The 19627-nt window shown below is 45.1% G+C and overlaps 1 protein-coding gene and 1 pseudogene across 1 annotated transcript in view; both read right to left on the minus strand.

Annotated features, from left to right (window-relative positions):
* Positions 1 to 19627, minus strand: part of LOC126235003 (uncharacterized) — a 554297-nt gene that overhangs the window by 287957 nt on the left and 246713 nt on the right. The gene's annotated exons all lie outside the window — the stretch shown is intronic.
* Positions 5356 to 5473, minus strand: LOC126238574 (5S ribosomal RNA; annotated as a pseudogene).

Raw genomic sequence — 19627 nt, forward strand, 5'->3', positions numbered from 1 at the left:
AAACGTGGAAGGATACGAACACATTTTATAGCAATGTGTAGTGCAAACAGCAGAGGAATAGCTGGGAAACAGTGATTCAACGGGGTGTTCAAAAAGTCTCTCCGGATTGCCGTATGATTGTTAGCCGCGCGTGCCGTATGCCGCAGTGAATATACGGAAATGAAACTCAGTGAAATACAAGTTATTAATTTATTCAATATCCTCTTTTACTTACAAATTTTCACATTAAATGTTGAAAGTGTCCCCCCTGTTGTTGAATACACAATTCAATTCGTCTAATCATGTTTCCAAACACAAGCTGTAACATTTCTTCTGTAACAGAAGCAATGAAAGTGGATATTGCAATTTTCAATTCATCGATGGATTTTGGACGGTTTTTATAGACAGCTGCTTTCGCTGCACCTCAGAAGAAAAGGTCAGGTGGTGTTAGGTCAGGCGATCGTGGAGGCCCTGTGAAATTATGCGATTACCAACAACATCAGCAAGCAGTGACATTGGAACCCGAGCTGTATGCGCGGTTGCACCATCTTGTTGAAAATAATCGTTCAGTATTTCACTTAACGCAAGTTCTCCTATGAATGGGTACAGAATATCACTGGAGTATCGTTGTGTGTTTATTGTTTCGTGGAAAAAATATGGGACCCACAATCCGACGTCTAGAAATTGCAATCCAAACTTCTGTTTTCACAGAATGAAGTGGTTCCTCATGAATACATAATGGATTTGCAATACTCCACATAAGAGAATTTTGCGAGTTCATGAACCCGGATAATGAAACCACGCCTCATCAGTGAAAAACGTTTCGTTAAGAACATCCCGTTTTGTTAACGAAATTTTTGAACCATTGACAAAAATATAGTCTCTTGCCATGATCAGTATTTTTCAGTTCTTGCACGACTGATTCTTTGTATGGGAAAAGTTCTAATTTTTTACTTACAGCTGTGTGGGCCGTTCCGACACTAACATCGATTTCCTGGGCGAGTTTTCTTACTGACTTGTTCGAACTCGTGGACATTTTATCGAAAATATCGAGTAGTTTATCCTCAGACAAAACGCTAGGACGACCACTTCTCGGTGCATCTGTCACTGAACCCGTACTTCGAAATTTGTTAATAAAATCTCGCACAGTATCGCTATGTGGGAGTCTGTCTCCGGGAAAACTGAAATAAATGTTTGACGAACTGAGACTGTGTATTTACCGCCGGCTTTGAACACTTGTTCGACTATAAACACACGTTCTTCAATGGTTGGCATTTTAACAGTGACAAAAACGAAACAAACGAACAAGGGAACTAAAATTGAACGTTCACGTCAATACGTAACGACACACACCAACGATACTACTAACACTGGCTGAGATAAACGAAACAGTGGAATGTTGGGAGAGTCCACTTGGAGGGAAGTAACACTGGCAGGCAAACGATCATACGGCACGCGCGGCTGACAACCATACGGCACTTTTTGAACACCCTGTATCAGCATGACAGTGCACCAGCCGTACCTGTTTAAGACCCCAGATTGACGAAAAATACTCAAGAATCGGTCAGACAAGCGCCTAATAAGCCACTACCTTTGTGGGTGAGTTACATTTCGTTACCAATCTTCCTATGAATATCTCTGGCAACTGGTTTCAGTACTATTTGTTTTATGTGGTCATCCCACTTAAGTTAGCTCTGGGTAAGTTACTTCCACATATTTTACGGTAGATACTGTTCCCACAATTTGTCATAAATATTGTAATTTTAGTGGATTATTTTCCTATGTGTGGGCAACATGTGGTATTTATTTCTGTTCAGGTTCAACTACCAGAGCCTGCACCAATCATCAATATTCTGCAGGTCATTCTCCAAATCGATACTGTCCTCTGGCGTTGCCAGTTTCTTACAGACAACCGCATCATTCGCGAATAGTCTTAGAAAGCTTCCAACGCTTTCTACAGGACCACTTAATACATAGCAAACAGGAACGGTCGGACCACACTTCCTTTGGGTACTCCGAAAATTACCTTTACATCCGTCGCTTTTGTTGCTTTTGTTCTACCTGTAAGGAAGCGTTGAATCCAGTCTCAAGTCTGGTCTCATACTAGGTAATCTCGTATTGTTTCACTAAAGAGCAGTGCGGGACGCTGTCAGTGCTTTCCTGAATCAAGGATCGCGGCATAAACTGGGGCTTTTGTCTACAGCGTTATGGATCTCTGGGAGGAACAGAGCGAGCTGAGTTTCACAGGATGTCTGTTTGACGAATCCTTGTTGATTTCTATGGAGGAGAATTTCGTTGCCCAAAAAAGTCATTATTCTTGAGCATAAAACAATGATATAGGCCTATAATTATGTGCATCTTTCTTGCGACGAAACTGGAATAATCTGCGCTTTTCCAGTCGCTAGGTAGTCCTACTCTTCGTTCCTTCAGCGATGTACGAAAAATTGCTGCTAGAAGGGGACCAAATACAAATGGTTCTGAGCACTGTGGACCTTAAAATCTTAGGTCATGTCTCCTAGAACTACTTAAACCTAACTAACCTAAGGACATCACACACATCCATGACCGAGGGAGGATTCGAACCTGTGACCGTAGCGGTCGCGCGGTTCCAGAGTGAAGCGCCTAGAACCGCTCGGACATAGAAGTCGGCGGAACCAAGTCCTTTCGCATAATGTTTGTAGAATCTTATTCGTATATCATCTGGTTCTGATACATTTCCATTACTATTATGGAATAGGAGAATGAATGTCGCGGATATGATACGCGAGTTCGGGTGGTAATTTTTGAAACAAAGGCGTTTTTCGTGGCGGTGAAATCTTTTCACGACATTTCAATCACGAAGTTTCTTCACAGAAAGCGAAAGTATTTTGTTGACGCCCACGTACATAGGGAGGTGCGGAAAGGTTTAAGCGTCCGTTTTTCTCGCGCCGTGTACGGCAGTGGGACGGTAGAGAAATGGTCTGAAGGTGAGTTCTACGAACACTACGTGTGAATTCCAGAGTAGTCATGCACGTGTTGATGAAGAAGTCGTACAACTTGAACGTCCCCTTAGAGGAATTTAAAAATGACAGGCTGGAAAACCTCTTACGTTATTTGATTTTCAAACAGCTGAGCAAAACTGAACGTACTCAGAAATTTCTCTCTTTACTTATTCTGATCATCACTAAACTGACACACAATATTTTTAACGCAACACAATCTGACTGCCAATAATCCCCACAAAAGAATGGCCCTGACTAACAATAACCTATACCTTTCATGAATCACTTACCTCACAAAAATCTTCTTTACTCGAACTACTGCAAAATAGCGAGCACCAAAAGTGCCAGCTAAATAAAAGATTCTAACTACTGAAGGCACTAACAACTGATAGGCATAGTGAGAAAATAAAAAATTTTGATAGAGAACAATGAATGTATTTACCTTAATAATGTTCAAAAGTCATCATATATATATATATATATATATATATATATATATATATATATATATATATATATATATATATCAATTCATGACATCCATCTTTACAAATTTCCTTTTTCTGGCGGACACACGTCCAGATCGTCCGCTTAGAGCAACCTCTCAAAACTCCGGCATCTCTCTCCCCACATCCACCACTGCTGGCGGCTCACCTCCAACTGTCCAACGCTACGCGCTGTTCACATCCAACTTCCCAACACTACACTGGCGAATATTCCAACAATGAGTCCAACCAGCCACAGTCAGTGATTTTCATACAGAGCGATACGTGGTGTTAACAACATTAAAACGTAAACAGCCTACTTACAAACTAGCGGCTCGAGATCTGTTAGACGATTCTACCTCTGCTCCGCCGACACTAAGCACAAGTGGATGGTTGGTCCAGGCGCCGCGCGTGCGCCGCGGGCGAGTTGTAACGGCTCGGCGACAGTTAGAGACGTCGGTAATAACAAGTCTCGCTCCAGCGGCCGCACGGGGCGACAGGACCGCTACTCTCGCCTCAGCCACTGTGCCACAGACCCAGTAGCGGCCATACACCTCGCCACGTCTCTACTGCCGGCTACACACGTAACTGCAAGTCCGACAACCACGCATTATCAGACATTTGTTGCAAGGATCCGGAAGTATCGGTAGCCTGGTTTCTATATTTGCATCAACACTACTGATGCATACGGCACCACTATGTAATGTGGACTTTGCCAGCATAAAAAGAGGCGGGGTGTATTGCATTGTCAGTACACAAGCAGTAACGGCAGAACGGAGCGGACAGAAGAACTCAGTAACTTCCAGCTTTGATTAGTCACAGCATGTCACCTGAGTAACAAATCCATCAGGGACATTTAAAACATTCTAAATATGCCCCAGTCGACTTTTGGTGATGTGACTATGAAGTGGAAACTCGAAGGTCCAAGAAATGGTTCAAATGGCTCTGAGCACTATGGGACTTAACTTCTGAGGTCATCAGTCCCCTAGAACTTAGAACTACTTAAACCTAACTAACCTAAGGACATCACACACATCCATACCCGAGGCAGGATTCGAAACTGCGACCGTAGCGGTCGCGCGGTTCCAGACTGAAGCTCGTAGAACCGCTCGGCCACTTCGGCCGGCTATACTCGAAGGAACGGCTGGCTCTGAGCACTATGGGACTTAACATCTATGGTCATCAGTCCCCTAGAACTTAGAACTACTTAAACCTAAGTAACCTAAGGACAGCACACAACACCCAGTCATCACGAGGCCTCGAAGGAACAACCACAGGTAATCCAAGACCAAGAAGACCTCATGAGCTGATGTGCAGTGACCGTTCAGAATTGCGAAGGGTGGCTGGAAAAAATTGCACAGAATATGCGGAAAGAATCACTCATGACTTCGTAAGATCTAACAGCAGTCCAGCTGAAGTCCCTATTACACGATGCTCCTAAACCGAACACCTATGCACCAGCGCCGCAAGCGTGCACGTCTTTAACTACAGGCTGGCCACTTAGACCTATTACACCATCCACGAGGGATTCACTTGGTGCACATGCGCAGTAGACAGTGATAACGCGCGAAACGCAAACAGAGCTGTCTGATCTCTTGTAAAGTCGTTCGATCTACCGCACGAAACACAAGTGGGACCGTGTGGCATATTGGAATGTCATTCGTTCAAATTATTTATATGACTCAAAAACTAAACTACTAAACTCCTCCCGAACAGGTCATGAAGGCCCAACGGTACCAACCGGCCGCCGTGTCATCCTGAGCCGACAGGCGTCACTGGATGCGGATATGGAGGGGGATGTTGTCAGCACACCGCTCTCCCGGCCGTATGTCAGTTTCCGAGACCGGAGCCGCTACTTCTCAATCAAGTAGCTCCTCAGTTTGCCTCACAAGGGCTGTGTGCATCCCGCTTGCCAACAGCGCTCGGCAGACCGGATGGTCACCCATCCAAGTGCTAGCCCAGCCCGACAGCGCTTAACTTCGGTGATCTGACAGGTACCGGTGTTACCACTGCGGCAAGGCCGTTGGCTTATGTGACTCAAGGTTCCTATTTAATAAGAAATTTGTTTTTTATAATTATTTATTACGTAATTCAAAAATGGTTGAAATGGCTCTGAGCAATATTTTACTTAACATCTGAGGTCGTCAGTCCCTAGAACTTAGAACTACTTAAACCTAACTAACCGAAGGACATCACACACATCCATGCCCGAGGCAGGATTCGAACCTGCGACCGTAGCGGTCGCACGGTTCCAGACTGAAGCGCCTAGACCCGCTCGGCCACACCGTCCGGCATTACGTAGTTGTTATTCTCTTATATAGGTTACTACTGTTCGGAATTACAGATTCAACAGTTGGTTTTGTATTACGACTCTTGGTTACACAGGCACAAGTATTTATACAGCATTCTGCACATGGAGGACCCACCTGTTTTTGAAACTATTGCCGTGGCAGTGACAGAAAATCTTCGGATTAGGGCAGAACGACAATGAAAACAAATAAACAGACGTTGTTGAGTTCGACCCTGGCTCAAAAGAAGCAGGGGATTATATTCGATGCTTATGAAAGAGGTGAGGCTCGAAGATCCGCATGGATTTCGGAGCTTCGTAAGGATGGACAAGGCCTGTTTCGAGAAGCTGTAGTCTATGATGGAAGATGGAATTAGCAAGTGTGACACAGTCGTGAGGGAGGCTTCCCACCTTCTCGAAAGTAAGAATTAAATAATATCTTTATACGTTTTGTGACCATACCAGCCAAGATAACTGATAAAATACCGGTACATGGCCTGTTATGTTGCAGGCTGGTTGTAACATTACATTTCCTGGCGACTGGGATATCTTAATAAGAGTCTGACGTTTAGCCACAGAATAGCACAGCCCATCATTTCAAAAGTTGCTGTGGGTGTGGGCACAGCAATTTTCAACACTTTAAAGGAGCAATACTTAAAGGTGCTTCTGTGTTATTTTTCCCTGTTTGAAATATACATGTGCTACTCAGAGTTTTGCAGTCCTCATCTGTCGCACTGGGTAAATTGCACGGAATTTCTCGCCTATCACTGCCAATTTCTCTTTTCTGCTATGCTGAAATAAAGCAAGAGATCCAGTCAAATCAAACACATACTTCCGTAAGTCTAAGACATTACGATACAAATCGAAAATCACCGCGTAATGTTATATGTACATTACTCAGAAATAAACGATTGCCGACGTACCTTATTATGATACAGCGGGTCGTGCTGGTCATACATATACCTTTCCTCGCTGTATGCCTGAATTAAGACGCTTAACGCCTCTTTGTTCCATTTCATTTCTAGAATATGAAGCAATCAGTAGAAAAAATGCTTTCACAAGCAGCTAGTATAAAAGAGACTGCTGCAAAAAAAAAAAAAAATCTGGATTTATGAAACGTATTTACTGAAAAAAAAAATACGGGCAGTCCCCAACACTAAAATCTGAAATTAGCCACTAGCCGCCTAACAATAAGCAAACAACAAGCAGAAAGCACTGTGCTACACCCTTCTGCGGATGCGCGAGTTATCGCTGGCTATGCGCATGCGCGGATTGACGGTAGTTTGTACTGTATTGTATGGAACTGTGGACCTAGAAACGACGTAGCCCTCAGTACTACACAACCCCACAACAGGCTACAGCAGTCCACTCACCCCACCACCGCCCCACACCGAACCCAAGGTTATTTTGCGCTTCGGCCCCCAGTGGAACTCCCCCCCGCCCCCCCCCCCCAACAGCAATAGTGGAAAGTGTGTGGTTAGACTGATTGGTTGGGTGAAACTGGGCACTGTGTTTCTGAGGTCATTATTTATGCCCTCTGGGGGAGAGACACAGCATCACACTCCACTAGTCAAAAAGGAAGAGTGACCACGTTGGCGTGTTGTTTCTGTTCAGTTCACCATGTCTGTGAAGGCAAGACTTTGTTTTGTGGTATAAATTGAGTAATGTTTTTTTTATTTTTAAACTGTGATTATTTCAAGTCGTTACACTTGGCATGGTTTTGTTTCATTTTTGTAACCTGTGCACTCCAGCTAAGACTGGGTGTATTGAGTGGGGCCAAGACCAGGCCGTACCGGGTCAGTCTTTTGACAACGATTCTGTGGATGAGGGCGATAAGAACAATTGAGATATCAACTGCTTGTACTGTGACGACATATTTTCAAACTCAAAAGGAGACGGTTGGATTTAATGCGGAAAATGTTTTTGCTGGGCCCACGAAAGCTACAGTGAGCAGATGATGGGAATTGTTATGGTGCGAACTATATTGTTGGCGAAATCATATTTCAAAACAGAGTTCTGGTGTTTTTCCACTGACAATTTTGTTTTTCTGTATTCCCTTAAAATTATTATTTGTACCCACTTTTATCTCACTAGCGGGGTAAGACTGGGTGATTTGACTTTTTCTATAAGAGAACCTTTCATTAAAAGAGTTCTGAAGCTATGGTTTCCTGGGACTAATGTATCCTACCCTATCAAAGAATTATTGTTTTTACTAACTCTGGCAATTTCTAGGTTAAATAGTATAGCTCGAAAGGGCCTTGGCGCATTACCTATCCTGTCTTACCCCCCTTTCCCATATTAAAGGAAATATGTTAGTCATCAGTCACTCCGAGGAAAGCTGAGAGATCGCATTTGATATAATTTCGCGTCGTCAATTAATGAACGAAATACGAACTACCCCAGTTTTGGACCAGATTTGTGACTGAATTCGGGGCTTTCTAACAGCTATTTCTCAACATATCATTGTCAACGGAACAAAATCGACAGATGTAAAATTAATTTCGGGGGTACCCTGCGGGAGTGTTATATGACCGTTACAACTCAACGATTCAAGTAAATTATCTACTGTCTAACGTCGGGATGTCTATGAGGCTGTTCGCGGACGATGCTGTTGTCTGTACGAGAGGTAACCAGATGATTTCTTTAGCCATACAGATTGGCTTGACACAGCTGCAATTGAAAAACAAAAATCGAAAAGTGATCAGAATGCAAGAGGGCAGGCACCTGCAGCAGTAAATTACCATTTAAAAGGAATATCCGTCTAATGGGAAAGCGGTGTTAGATGTTGTGACAACACCCATTGGCTAAACACCAGGAGCAGCAGCTGCGTCGCTTGGTCTTACCTCCGTCGCAAATGTTTACCCAGGGGACACTCTGGGGTCGCCCAGCGAGTTAAGTGCTTGGATTCTGGAGTGGGGTGACGCTCCCGGCTGCGACGGAATATTCTCCACTCACTACCGTACCGTGAAAGTAATTTTTCTCTTAACCATACTGCTTCGTGTTGCTGCGTACTATTCAGGAACAGGGTGGGCGAAGACTGGCTACTACATCCGTATGAATATTCTGTAATTAATCTAATTTCAGCACTTTTGTCCAAACGTGTGTTGCATGTGTGAAGCTGAAGACTTTTGACTCTTCATTGCCACCACTGACTCTTCGTTGCTACTACTGACACGGGATTTCCCAACTATGATTTCATAAATATGCTAGTGGTTTCACTCGGTAGTCACAACGTTGAACATATCGTCAATACTGAGCTAAACGGCAAGGGTGTAGTTCAGTTTTTAAGAGGTGTACTCGGAAAGTAAGGTCCGATTAGAAGAGAATTGAAAACCACTGTGAACATCCGTTGGAACTTTGCACGATGTGTTGGGCAGTGTCTTTAGTGTACCTATTGATCGCTTCACGTCCACGTCACTCTTTTCAGTACAGAGTGCAAAGTATCACGTGGAAATGCCTAAAACAACAGTGTCTCCCACCAAGTATGTGGATCTGGTGAGAGATTTCGCCTGAAGCTATGCAGCCCACATAACATAAATGTCATCCGTTTCTTTCTTCAAGAGAATTTTCAGTGGCATTCTGCAGGAGCAATGAAGATGGTCCTGCAGTGTTTTCGATGGGAAGTGTTTGATCACCTACAAAACAGCCCTTTATTAGCTCCCTCGGTTGTTCATCTGTGCTCACATGAACCGGAGCTACAAAGACAACATTTTGGCACAAACAACGAAAGACAGACCGGCGTAGAGAACTGGCGGAAAGCACAGGCGGCTCCTTTCTGTGACGAGGGTACTGGAAAGTCTGTACAACGCACAGTCGGAGCAGCGACTATTTAGAGAGGCAGCTGGAAGGTGTGGCTAACTGTTGCGAATAAATTTTTTTTATTTTCATTGTGGTTTTCATTTCGCGACCGAACGGACCTTACATGCAGAACAGCCCTCGTACAATGACAACGACATTAGAGATGAAAAATGTTTCGCAGTTCCAAATATTATATAGAAATTGTTGCAAATAATTTTATTTATTTTCTTACATTAATATATAAACAAATTGTCTTGTGAGAGAAATTCTAGCTTACACCTAGGCTTACCAGCAATTGTTCTTTCCGTGAATCATTCGACACGGGACCAGAGAAAAAGAGAAGTGACGTTGGCTTAAAAGTACCCTCTGCTACACGTCGTAAAGTGGCCTGTGGGCTATAGATGCGACTGTAGATGTAGGTGGCGAATCGACACGCATATTGCGGAGTGCTTTAAGATTCGCACATAATCGAACCTACCAGCTCTTTAGCGTAGTCTTGAGGATCGCCAGTCTCTTGTTAGCTACAAGGCAAGGGCTCGGTGCAGTCCCCCACGCACTGCACTTGTCCAGCGGAGCTTTCCATTACTTTGTAGCCTGCACTGTACCAGACCTTACGCACCAACTACTCTTAACGGAAGTCCGCATTCCTCACGGTCAGGTGGAAGAGGAGTGGAGAGGGGAGGGAGAGGGAGGCACCATCGTGCGTCCCGCTGCGTGGTCCATGCTGCCGGCATCGGCGGATGTGGGTCAGCTGCAGTGACCGAACGATATAGCGCAGTACTTCAGGCTCTGGACTTGCGTTCCAGGAGAGCGGGGTTGAAAATTGAGTCCCGCCATAAGGGTTCAGATTTCCCGTGGATTCTGTAACACCCCAAATATGGAACCCCTAATGAAAGCCCTTTGGTAGCAAAGGAAATAGCAAAATTAGTTACCTGACATTGACGGGAGCTACTGACAACAAAATTAACACTATTGCAAGTTTGACTAACAGGCTGTGATACACACATCTAAGCATTTATGGGATCCGAGGTAGTAATCGAAGGCACCATAAGGCCGTGGACTGTGCGAACATCATTACACACCAACTGTAGCACTTCAAGGTATGGCACTTTCCAGCAGCACAACTGTCCGTGTAAAAATTGCCAGAAACTGTGGTCTGAGTAGCATTAGTTGTCTTTACCACCAAATTCACCTAATCTGAACCATATGGAATACTGCTGGACGCTAGCTCGGCACGACAAACAACCGGCCTGTGGTTTATGGAAAGTGCGTGACCTGTGCGTAGACAACTGTTTCTACAAAGCTCCTGAAACCTACCATGCCAAGCAGAATCGCTGCTCTGCTTCGTTCCAAAGGTGGACCAACCCGCTATTAAGCAGGGAGTAATAATGTTTTTGTTCAGCAGGTTATGTTTCCACATGCTTCGCAGTGCTGCATCACTGAAAAGTGATTCGTGTTGCACAGTGAACTACGCTGTCGAGATTCATTCAGAAGGAAATATGTGCTCTATTCCAGCTTGTGGGCTGCGGTTACAGGAGGTTGGATAAACTAGAAGGATGGACGATTAGTGTTCAACATCTCGTCCTTAACGACATCATTAGAGGAGAAGCACGAGCTCAGATAAGGGAAGAATGAGGAAGAAAACAGACGCTGTCCTCTCAGACGAATCATCTCGGGATTTACCTTAAACGATTTACGAAAGCCACAGAAAATCGAAATCTGTGTGCTCGGACGGATAATGCAAGCCCATTGTGCTAAACTATAAGCAATCAACTGAAATTTGATAATGCTGCATGCAGTAAAAAAAATTCATAGACAATTTTGGTTCGTCTGGCAACCGGTGATGGAAACGCCTCGTTGGCAGTTCTTTCTTCGAACTCTTAATGAGTTCTGGAGGTCTCATTGTTTATTGAGTTCAAGTTTCAAACAATTATTTCTCAGCTATAGCCAGACCGTTATCTTGATATGTAAAACAGGCGACTGAATTATGTACGTCGTGCTAAGGCTTTTATTTGTAATAATAATTCATCTGGGTTTCACAAATTATGTTTTGCTATGTGCTGCTATTGCAAAAATTACCATTATTACACCACCAGTTTGTTGCTTCCATTCCTTTACAAATGGCTGTAATACTTTGATGTTCCTGATGCAGTCCAATCACACTTTGTGGTCATCCTCTGACGTGCGTTTTTATCCTACTACTTTTAGTCTACTGATAAAATACCTTTGAAAGATCCACTACTTGTACCGCTAGTGGACGAACGTCTTGTTGTGCTCTCCACCGGTAAATTTCAACAAATTTAAGAGCGTCGTACCTGCGATTATACAACAAGGAATCGGATGAATTCCGAACACCCGTCACAACAGGCACATGGAATGCTTCCATTCAAAAGAATCATCACACATGTGAAAGCATTTATCTCACTGGGAACGAGACGATCAGTTCCTGTTTCGTAGAACGCGGTCGGCTGCTGACACATCCACAACCGTAACCAGTCTTCCACTTCCTCGTCCGACTGCAACGGAGGTCCACGCACGTCTTTCTTCAGATCGACAAATCACAACATGAAACATCCGGGCTATACGGAGGATGTATCAGTGTTTAAGAACGAAGTTGCTGAAGCATAGCCTCCGTCTGATTAGCAGTGGGGGAGAGGGCGTTATAGTGACACGGGGTGATTCCGTCCGACAGCATTCTGACAGCCCGTGGGGAAACGGCAAAGCCAACAGTGGAAACACACACGTCTCCGTCGCCAAAGAAATCCAAAGCTATTCACGCAAGTTCCGGCAAGGTTATGGTGACATTCTTCTTAGACTGCAGTAGCCCTCTATCCGTCACGTTATCCGAGCGTGGAACAGTAATCAATGTGCAGCGCTATGAAGACACTTTGCAGTAACGGCAAAAAACGCCCAGGAATGCTGTTGGACGGAATTATCCTGTTGTATGCTGCAAATCGATGAAGGATGCGCTTCAGCGATTTGGTTGGGAAACACTGTGACATCTTCCGTGGGGTCTGGATCTTTCACTGTGACTTTCACAGCTTTGGTGACCTGAAGAAAGGCATGCACGGAGGTCAGTTTCAATCGGATGAGGAAGTGCAAGAGTGAGGGCGGCTGTGGACGCGTTAGCGGCCGACCGCGTACTGCGGAAAAAGAATTGATCATCTGGTCTCCCAGTGGTATAAATGTCTCAGCGGGTGTGGTAATTACTTTTTAATGGAACCATTTCATGGTCCCATTGTGGCGGGTGTTCGGTCTTCATATGACTGCCCCTCACACTACTGATTCGTTTTAGGTGGTACAATTTCCCAGTATTATTGACCTGGCCTTTTACGTCCTTGATGTGGCCGCCCCGTGGGTTATAAGACCCACGTCATCAACCTCACAATCGCCGTCCACTCATTAACTGGCAGATTCTGCTCGACAGTTACCAATAGTACAGGTTCTTTTACTTATGTTAAACCATAAATGGTACCCCGAGCGAGCTTCTGATGGATATTTTATTTTCTCCACCCCACCATATGTATGTACTTAAAAAAAAAGGCATAAATGGAGAATGTTGATAATAGATCACAGGTCACACCAATATTCAAGAAAGGTAGTAGGAGTAATCCACTAAATTAGAGGCCCATATCGTTAACGACGATATGCATCAGAAGTTTGGAACATATTGTGTTCGAAAATTATGAATTACCTCGAAGAAAACGATCTATTGACACATGGGTTTAGAAAACATCGTTCCTGGGGACGCAACTAGCTCTTTATTCGCATGAAGTGTTGAGTGCTATTGACAATGGATTTCAGATCGATTCCGTGTTTCTGGATTTCCGGAAGGCTTTTGACACCGTACCACACAAGCGGCTCGTACTGAAATTGCGTGTTTATGGAATATAATTTCAGTTATGTGACTGGATTTGTGATTTCCTGTCAGAGAGGTCACAGATCGTAGTAACTGACGGAAAGTCATCGAGTAAAACAGAAGTGATTTCTGGCGTTCCTCGAGGTAGTGTTATAGGCCCTTTGCTTTTCCTTATCTATACAAACCATTTGGGAGACAATCTGAGCAGCCGTCTTCGGTTGTTTGCAGATGACGTTGTCGTTTATCGACTCATAAAGTCATCAGAAGATCAAAACAAACTGCAAAACGATTTAGAAAGAATATGTGAATGGTGCGAAAAGTGACAGTTGACCCTAAAAGGATGAGGTCATCCACATGAGTGCTAAAAGGAACTCGTTAAACTTCGGTTACACGATAAATCAGTCTAATCTAAAAGCCGTAAATTCAACAAACTACCTAGGAATTACAATTATGAACAACTTAAATTGGAAGGAACACACAGAAAATGTTGTGGGAGAGCTAACCAAAGACTGCGTTTTATTGGCAGGACACTTATAAAATGTAACGGACCTACTAAGGAGACTGCCTACACTACGCTTGTCCGTCCTCTTTTAGAATACTGTTGTGCAGTGTGGGATCCTTACCAGATAGGACTGACGGGGTACATTGAAAATGTTCAAAGAAAGGCAGCACGTTTCGTATTATCGCGAAATATGGGAGATAGTGTCACAGAAACGATACAGGATTTGGGGTGGACATCATTAAAAGAAAGACGGTTTTCGTTGCGATGGAATCTTCATACGAAATTCCAATTACCGACTTTCTCCTCCGAATGCGAAAATATTTTGTTTACACCGACCTACATAGGGGGGAACGATCACCACGACAAAATGAGGGAAATCAGAGCTTGTACGGAAAGATATACGTGTTCAATCTTTCCGCGCGCTATACGAGATTGGAATAACAGAGAACTGTGAAGATGGTTCGATGAACCCTCTGCCAGGCACTTAAATGTGATTTGCAGAGTATCCATGTACATGCAGTTGTAGATATGTACTGCACAGCTGTCGAGGATTCCTAAGTAATTCTGTTACTTCCTGTGTACCAGAAAAATTATTGTCGAGAAAATTCGACTGGCATGAGAATCAAACAGTTGCCACCAGACGGTGCAAGAGATTGGACTCTCAGAGAAACGAAAACGAAGGAGAAACGATGCTCGCGTTTGGCGAGGCCTGGGGAACTGTTGCCTGGGGCCACTCAGCTCAAGGACAGGCGCAGAATTGAGTCCCAGCGGCTGTCGCCTCAGGGCCGTGCGTGCCCGTGCTTTGAAGGATTGCGTGCAGACGTCTGAGCGGTCTTGCCGAGGCTCCACCTGCCCACGCCGCAGGCCGCTGTCCAGAGAGAACAGGCTGTCAGCCGGCGACTGAGGCGTCGCACGCGAACAGTCTGAAGCGCGTGTGGGGACGCTTTGTTCGCAGTCACTCTCCAGCAGCCGGGCCATTTTGTACTCGAAGGTCAACATCATCACGTAATCGCTCGTGGCGTTTTCTTCATCATAAAAGTGCTTCGATCTGATCTGTTAGATAATCTACCAGAAGACCTAACCGATATAACAGACAGTGATGCGTATCTACATCTACATTATCGGTCAAAAGTTTTCGATCATCCATCACAATTACGGACTTGCGCTTAAAACAGGGATTTACTTTTGATTATTATATGAAATCCCCGTTTTGATAATACACTGAAGCACCAGGCATGCATATTCAAATACAGAGAGACGTAAACAGGCAGAATGCAGCGCTGCGCTCGGGAACGCCTTATAAGACGGCAAGTTTCTGGTGAAGTCGTTAGATCGATTACTACTTCAGTGGCAGGTTATCATGATTTATGTGAGTTTGATTGTGGTGTTATAGTCGGCGCATGAGCGATGCGACACAGCATCTCCGAGGTAGCTATGAAGTGGGGATTTTCCCGTACGACCATTTCACGAGTGTACCGTGAATATCAGTAATCCGGTAACACATCAAATCTCCGACATCGCTACGCTGGAAAAAGTTACTGCAACAACGGGACCAACGACGACTAAAGAGAATCGTTCAGTGTGACAGAAATGCAACCCTTCCGCAAATTGCTGCAGAGTTCAGTGCTGGGCCATCAGCAAGAGTCAGCGTGCGAACCATTCAACGAAACATCATCGATATGGGCTTTCCGAGCCGAGAGCCCACTCGTGTACCCTTGACGACTGCACGACACAAAGCTTTACGCCTTGCCTGGATCCGTCAACACCGACATTGGACTGTCGATGACTCGAAACATGTTGCCTGGTCAGACGAGTCTCGTTTCAAATTGTATCAAGAGGATGGACGTGTAGGGGTATGGAGACAATCTCGTGAGTCCATGAACCCTGCATGTAAGCAGGGGGCTGTTCAAGCTGGTGGAGGCTCTGTATTGGTATGGGGCGTGTGCAGTTGGAGTGATACGAGACCCATGATACGTCTAGATACGACTCTGACAGATGACACGTACGTAAGCACGCTTCTGATCACCTTTCATGTCCATTGTGCATTCTGACCGACTTCCAGCAGGACAATGCGAAACACCACACGTCCAGAATTGCTACAGCGTGGCTCCAGGTTGGTTGGTTGGTTGGTTTAGGGATGAAAGGGACCAAACTGCAGAGGTCATCGGTCCCTCGTGGCTCCAGGAACACTCTTCTGAGTTTAAACACTTCCGCTGGCCTTCAAACTCCCCAGACATGAACATTATTGAGCATAACTGGGATGCTTTGCAACGTGATGTTCAGAAGAGATCTCCACCCTCTCGTGTTCTTACGGATTTATGCACAGCGCTTCAGGATTCACGCTGTCACTTAGCTCAAGCACTACTTCAGACATTGGTCGAGTTCATGCTACTTCGTGTAGTGGCAGTTCTGCGTGCTCGCGGGGGCCTTACACAAAATAAGCCAAGTGTACCAGTTTCTTTGTCTCTTCAGTGCATATGTAAGGCGGCGACGATCAGCGATATTGTCTTTCTATGCGGGTGGACACAATGCTCGATCCCTAACGGGAATCAAGGACTTCGAGTTAGAGGTTGATGGTTAGGTGTCGCTACGTCAATAATTAGTAACAGGTTGGGAATTTGGGTTGGCAGGGAGCAGTGATCGGATGGCCGAGGCGGTTAAGCCGGCCGCTCGCGTAAAAAGGAAATGCGGGTTTGAGTCCGGCTCCGGCACAGATTTTCACCTGCTACCAATGATACATTTGAATGCCCAAATACGGCTAACATCCTTAGAACCTTTGAACCCTGTGACAGTTCGTACTACCTTTCTCTGAAATCGTTCAATACCTAGCAAGTATCCCATACACTTGAGTAATACGAGGGTTGTTTTTTAAGTAAGGGCCGTTTTTATTTTTAAAAAAAGATACAAATATTTTAGTAAAAAAACTTTTATTTTCTGATTCCACACACTTTTACCTATTTTTCTACATAGTTGCCTTGTTTATTTAAGCACTTGTCATACCGTACAACTAACTTTTTAATTCCCTCTACAAAGAATTAGGCCGCCTGCTCCGACAGCCAAGAGTTCACGGCCGCTTTCACTTCATCGTCGTCATTGAAGCGCTGCCCGCCAAGATGGTGTTTCAGGTACCGGAAAAGGTGAAAATCGCTAGGAGCAAGGTCGGGGCTGTATGGTGCATGGTCCAAAACTTCCCAGCCAAAAGAATCAATCAAATCCCGAGTCCTTTGAGAGGTGTGAGGCCTAGCGTTATCGTGCAGGAGCAAAACTCCTTTCGTCAGCATGCCGCGCCTTTTGTTTTGAATTACTCTGCGGAGCTTCTTTAGAGTTGCACAGTAGGCATCTGAGTTGATTGTCGTTCCTCGTGGCATAAAGTCCACTAGCAAAACACCGTGCCGGTCCCAGAACACAGTTGCCATAATCTTGCGCTTTGACAGCGTCTGTTTGGCTTTGACCTTGACGGGTGAGGTTGTGTGTCGCCATTCCATCGATTGTCGCTTGCTTTCGGGATTGATATGGGATACCCATGTTTCATCTCCAGTGACAATTTGACTCAACATGTCATCTCCTTCTTCCTCCTAACGAATCAAAAAGTCCAATGAAGTGGCAAATCTCTTCCCTTTGTGGTCCTCTGTGAGGAGTCTGGGTACCCACCGAGAACACAGTTTCTTAAAGTTTAGGTTTTGAGACACGATTTTGTACAAAACCGATCTTGAAACTTGTGGGAATTCCAAAGAAAGAGTGGAAATTGTGAATCTTCTGTCCTCACGAATCTTTGTTTCGACCGCAGCCACCAAATCATCAGTGATCACAGAGCGTTCTTCGTCATGGACGTTTTGACTGCCATTTTTAAACTCTCTAACCCATTGACGCACTTTACCTTCACTCATTGCATTCAAGCCATAAACTTCTGTTAACTGACGATGAATTTCTGCAGCTGATAGGCTTCTCGCGGTCAAAAAACGTATCACTGACCGTATCTCACACGCGGCGGACGATTCAATAATCGTAAACATTATAAAGTAGCACAGCGATGCGTACACGTCAGCTATAGAGCTGCAACTTGCATCAGTGTGAACGGGAAGGATGCCGGCAAGTGGCGCAGTGGCTTGTTGCGGCGTTCGCGCCAACTACGGGACTATACCCTTGTATTCAAGGATGGATCGCAAGAGTGTTTTGTAAGCAATCTCCTTTCCATCCTACCAATGAATTGAAATCTGTCACCGGCTTTACCTACACCTGATACTATTTGATCATTCCGGTTCATATTCCTACAAGTAATTACACCTAACTATTTATGTGAGTTAATTGATTCTGATAAGAGGCATATTAATACTATAGTCACAAAATGTTTTTCATTTTCCAAAGTGCAGAGTTTTACATTTCACAAATTTATATCAGACATTCACTGCAAGAAACTTGTTAGATTTTTGGCTTTCCCCCTCAGATTCCCTTGAAGTACGCAGTTGGATACGAACTTTACTACGTTAGGGTGTTAGCTTTCACATTTCTACCACAAAAACGTATCTTAGCTTCACTATCGTAGGATTACTTCATTTTCATACAACCTCGGTGCCACGAGGGAATAGAATCTCCTCTTCGAGGCTACATACAAACATCATTTTAAAAAACGTAATGCTGGATTCAATCTTTTCCTATAAACTCAACATTACGAATGGCACTGACAGCGACTTCAACTGCGATAACCTTGTGGACAGCCAATACAGTTTAAATATATATACACTCCTGGAAATTGAAATAAGAACACCGTGAATTCATTGTCCCAGGAAGGGGAAACTTTATTGACACATTCCTGGGGTCAGATACATCACATGATCACACTGACAGAACCACAGGCACATAGACACAGGCAACAGAGCATGCACAATGTCGGCACTAGTACAGTGTATATCCACCTTTCGCAGCAATGCAGGCTGCTATTCTCCCATGGAGACGATCGTAGAGATGCTGGATGTAGTCCTGTGGAACGGCTTGCCATGCCATTTCCACCTGGCGCCTCAGTTGGACCAGCGTTCGTGCTGGACGTGCAGACCGCGTGAGACGACGCTTCATCCAGTCCCAAACATGCTCAATGGGGGACAGATCCGGAGATCTTGCTGGCCAGGGTAGTTGACTTACACCTTCTAGAGCACGTTGGGTGGCACGGGATACATGCGGACGTGCATTGTCCTGTTGGAACAGCAAGTTCCCTTGCCGGTCTAGGAATGGTAGAACGATGGGTTCGATGACGGTTTGGATGTACCGTGCACTATTCAGTGTCCCCTCGACGATCACCAGTGGTGTACGGCCAGTGTAGGAGATCGCTCCCCACACCATGATGCCGGGTGTTGGCCCTGTGTGCCTCGGTCGTATGCAGTCCTGATTGTGGCGCTCACCTGCACGGCGCCAAACACGCATACGACCATCATTGGCACCAAGGCAGAAGCGACTCTCATCGCTGAAGACGACACGTCTCCATTCGTCCCTCCATTCACGCCTGTCGCGACACCACTGGAGGCGGGCTGCACGATGTTGGGGCGTGAGCGGAAGACGGCCTAACGGTGTGCGGGACCGTAGCCCAGCTTCATGGAGACGGTTGCAAATGGTCCTCGCCGATACCCCAGGAGCAACAGTGTCCCTTATTTGCTGGGAAGTGGCGGTGCGGTCCCCTACGGCACTGCGTAGGATCCTACGGTCTTGGCGTGCATCCGTGCGTCGCTGCGGTCTGGTCCCAGGTCG

The sequence above is a fragment of the Schistocerca nitens genome, chromosome 2, assembly GCF_023898315.1.
Source record: "Schistocerca nitens isolate TAMUIC-IGC-003100 chromosome 2, iqSchNite1.1, whole genome shotgun sequence".
In the NCBI taxonomy this organism is placed as follows: domain Eukaryota; kingdom Metazoa; phylum Arthropoda; class Insecta; order Orthoptera; family Acrididae; genus Schistocerca; species Schistocerca nitens.